Raw genomic sequence first — 5,000 nt, 5'->3', positions numbered from 1 at the left:
TAACTGTACAGGGGAGGACAGAGATGTGAACAAAATGAGGAGCAGATCTAAGTGGCAATAATGCAGAGACTGAGCTCATTATATAGGGGCCGGCAGAGCTTGATACAACTTGTAAGAAGGACGCGCAAATAAAGCCATAGGGGACAAAGAGCTGACAATCCTACTCTGAACAACAGAAAGGACGACTTACTCTACTATAACGGTAGAAGGGGGGGACTGAGGCAGAACACGCTCGTGATCAAACATGCAGCATACTGTGCGCTAAAATTACACAAAGGATGATGAAATCATAGGCTATGTAACACCTCCCCACAAAGAAAAAGAAATTTACAAAGGAAATTTCTTATTACTCTAAAACAATCTGTCTAAAGTCTAGATAAGCAATCTGCAATAACATTTTCTTTCCCCTTGACATGTTGTATGTCTAATGAATACTCCTGAAGAAGTAGACTCCATCTTGTCAATCTCTGATTTTTATCTTTAAACTTACTAAGGAATTTCAGTGGGTTATGATCGGTACAAATGACTATGGGGTCAAAACCAGAACACCAATAAAATGAAAAATGCTGTAAACCCAAAATCAAGGCCAAAAGCTCTTTCTCAATAGTTGAGTAGTTCTTTTGAGGTGGAGTGAACTTCTTACTGTAATAAGATACAGGATGTTCAATACCCTGATCATCCTCTTGCAGCAAAACAGCCCCAGCTCCTGTATCACTTGCATCAACAGCCATCTTAAAAAGCTTAGCAAAATTTGGAGTAGCGAGCACTGGCTGACTTAATAGGATAGCTTTAAGTTTGCTGAAAGAGGATTCACAGTTATCGGTTCATACAAATTTAACTCCCTTTTTCAGTAGGTCTGTAAGTGGTGATACAAGAATTGAAAAGTTAAGAACAAATCTCCTGTAATAACCTACCATTCCCAAAAATCTTTGTAGCTCTTTCCTACTTTTAGGTCTGGGAAGATCACTTATAACCTGAACCTTAGCTCCTGGTGGTGCAACATGTCCATCACCAATTACATACCCAAGGTACTGAACTTTAGCTTGACCAAACTCACACTTTGATAAATTAGCTACAAGATTAGCATGAACCAAACGCTCAAGAAATTTACTGACATGGCATAGGTGATCTTTCCAGTTGTCACTGAAGATTAATACATCATCAATATAAACAACACACCCTGCCAAACCCTCTGTTACAACATTCATGAGTTTCTGAAAAGTGGCTGGTGCATTCTTCATACCATATGGCATTACAGAACATGCAAAAGTCTTTCCTAGTGTTACAAAACATGAGATCTCCCTAGCACGTTCAGTCATAGGTACTTGCCAGTATCCCTTTAACAAATCAAACTTACTTATGTACCTAGCCTTTCCGATCTTGTCTATGCAATCTTCCACACGAGGGAGAGGGTAAGTGTCTGTTTTGGTTATCTGATTAACAAGTCTGTAGTCAATGCAAAGCTGCTGTGACCCACCTGGCTTAGGGACTAGAGTGACAGGAGAACTCCACTCGCTCTGACAGGGCTCAATCATCTTGTGGTCCAACAGGTAGCCAAGCTCTTTCTGGATGAGAGGAACTTTCACTGGGTTCACACGGTAAGGAGGCAGTTTAATTGGCTTTGCGTCTCCAACATCGACAACATGCATCAACACAGTAGTTCTTCCTGGAGTGGCACGGAACACTTGCGGGTACTCCTGCAGTAATGCCGAAAACTCGTGCCTTTCCTCGGGAGGTAGATGAGAAAGCTTAGTCTGGAGATCATTCACGATATCAGGATTCTTCCCCAAACTATCACTCAGGCTCATACTGCATGGGAGAGCTTCACTTGCAGACTCGGTTGGAACAGCTACAGTGCAGACTGGATTATTTTCGTTCCGCCTGTGATATAACTTTAGCATGTTGATGTGACATAGTTGCTTGTTCTTTCTACGATCTGGTGTGGCGATGACATAGTTGACATCACTGAGTTTCTTCTCCACGAAATAAGGACCACTAAACTTGGCTTGAAGAGGTTGCCCATGAACCGGTAGCAGAATCAAAACCTGATCTCCTGGCTGAAAGTGGCGTAACCTGGACTTCTTATCATACCAAGTCTTCATCTTCTCCTGAGCAGCTCCTAAATTCTCTCTCGCCAGCTGTAAAGCAGTGGACAGCCGTTCTTTGAACTTCATCACATACTCCAGCAGGTTGACGTCATCTTCCTCCGACAGCCAGCATTCCTTGAGTAACTTAAGGGGTCCTCTTACTTCATGGCCAAACAGTAGTTCAAAAGGTGAGAAGCCCAGTGATTCATTTGGAGATTCTCTTGCGGCAAATACAACAAATGGAAGACCTTTATCCCAGTCTTTCTGATGTTCCAAACAGTATTTCTTGAGCATCGATTTGAGTGTTTGATGATATCTCTCCAACGCTCCTTGGGTCTGGGGATGGTAAGCTGAAGACGTGATCTGGGTGATGCCCAACTCTTTCAGAGACTGCTTGAAAACATTTGACATGAAATTACTTCCCCGGTCTGACTGTACCTCCTTGGGCAGACCAAACTTGGTGAAGAACCCTAGCATTTCCTTAACCACGTTCTTTGCTGAGATATTTCTAAGTGGAATGGCTTCAGGATAACGAGTAGCCATATCAATCAGGGTCAACACATAAGAAAATCCTGAAGAAGTCTTAGGAAGAGGGCCCACAATATCCACCAACACACGGGTGAAAGGCGCCTCAAAAGGAGGAATGGGAACTAGAGGTGCAACCTTTTCAGTCTGATTACACTTCCCCACAACTTGACAGGTGTGACAAGACTTACAATACCAGGAAACATCCCTGAAGATACCTGGCCAGTAGAAGTGTTTCAAAATGTGTGCCACAGTCTTCCTCACTCCAATGTGTCCTGCCAAACTGAAATCATGAGCCACTCTAATAATATCCTGCCTACAAACACGAGGGATGACAACTTGATGTACAACCTCCCATTCACAGTTGGCTGATGCTGTTGGGGGTCTCCACTTCCTCATAAGTACTCCTGACTTTAAATAATAACAAGTAGAAGCACCGGCTGACTCTTCCTCACTGCAAGCAGAGTTAGCTAGACCTTTCAACTCAGGGTCAGCAACCTGCAACTCAACCAACTCTTGACGAGACAAATTATCAACACTACGGGGTACTGCCTCATCTGGTAAGTGGTCCAAATTAGCAAAAAAAGTGTCAGCTAGGATAACATCATCATCATTATTATCCTCTAAATCACCAGTAACTTTAGACTTAGCCCTAGTGACAGCACATGCAGGGAACACATCAGGGACATCACAATCCTGGGTCGCAGCCACTGGATCACTAGACAACTGAGGAGCTGGACACACTTGACTTCCACCAATATCATTTCCTGTAAGAAAGTTACACCTGACATTGGGAGTGTCTCAACCAACCCAACCATAACGGAACCATTAACAAAACCAGACTCTAAATTCACTCTGCACAGAGGGACAGAGAAGAAATTATTCCCTACACCTTGTAAGATTACTGTTTCATCAGAGGAATTAACATTAGAGCCTAGAACACTGGTCAGCATAAGGGATTGGCAAGCACCTGTATCACGATATATTTTAACTGATTTCCTGTCATTACTGTCCAGAGGACTGACAAAACCATCAGACAGGAAATTAGCACATGAACTCTTGAGAGTGTCACCCACGTTACTGCTCAAAAGAGGAGCTCCATCATGAGAATTTAAGTTACCCCTCAAAGCAGGTTCAGTTAACTCAGTTAAAGAAATCTGGGAACTCTCAAGGGTGGACACTAGACCAATTGACTGAATATTTAAAGACTCCTTTTTGTTCACATCACGCTGTCTCCTGAAACATTTCTCCGTAGTATGACCAAGCTTACTACAATAAGTACATTTACTTTTCTGAAATCTAGAGGTGAAGCTGGTATTTACTTCCTGAGAAACATCATCTTTATTCTCTTTCCTATTACCTGTACTCTGAGTAGAGGCAACGTACTTACTCTCAGCTTTCCCTTTTTCTTTAGAATATCTCTTGTGAGTGAGAACATATTCATCAGCTAAAACTGCAGCATCAGACAAATTATCTATTCTTTTCTCATCAAGATATAGGCTTACATCTTTACTAATACACCTTTGAAATCCTCCAGCAAAATCATCTGCTTAAATTTACCAAAATCAGAATCCACATTCTTAGAATTTAACCACTGCTCTAACAGATCTTCTTTGATTTTTGCATACTCAACATGGGATTGCTTATCTTGCTTGTAAGTTGTCCTAAATTTTACTCCATAGGCTTCAGGAACAAGCTCATAGGCCTTAAGAATCAAGCTCTTAACTACATCATAATTATCAGATTGATCCTGAGGCAAAGATGCATAAGTTACTTGAGCTTTACCGGTGAGAACAGTTTGAAGGAGCACTGGAAAATACTTTTTGGGCAAATTAAAACCTGTAGCTACCCTCTCAAACAACTGAAAATACTTTGTTAAATCAGATTCATTAAAAGGAGGGACAAGTTTAACATTTTTAGCCACATCAAAATCATCAGAGCTAGACGATCTAGTTCCACCTTGTTTCATGCGATACTCATGGTCTGCCTGAATCCTAGCTAGTTCAATTTGTGCCTGAGCCTGTATCTGTGCCTCCTGAATCCGAGCCTGAGATTCAGCCTCCTTAGCATTTGCTTGAAATTCAGCCTCCTTAACACAAGCCTCCTTAGCCTGAGACTCAGCCTCCTTAGCACGTGCTCGAAATTCAGCTTCCTTCACACGAGCCTCCTGCAGGGCTAGCTGTAACTTAGCTATTTCAATCTGCGTTTGCTCATTTGGAGGAGTTACATTAAACAAGCTTTCATTAATCATGTCAACAATTTGATCTTTAGAATGATGAGAGCGAACAGCAGTTCCCAATTGTTGAGCAACAAGCTTAAGTTCATTCTTTGTTCTGTTTTCTACATCACACACTGTTTGCACATTTGACAAAAAATCTTTGGCTTCAT

This window comes from Coenobita brevimanus, chromosome 91 (assembly GCF_032717465.1).
Source record: "Coenobita brevimanus isolate Jiangsu-jjx chromosome 91, ASM3271746v2, whole genome shotgun sequence".
NCBI lineage: Eukaryota > Metazoa > Arthropoda > Malacostraca > Decapoda > Coenobitidae > Coenobita > Coenobita brevimanus.
Note: the sequence above shows the minus strand (reverse complement) of the source record.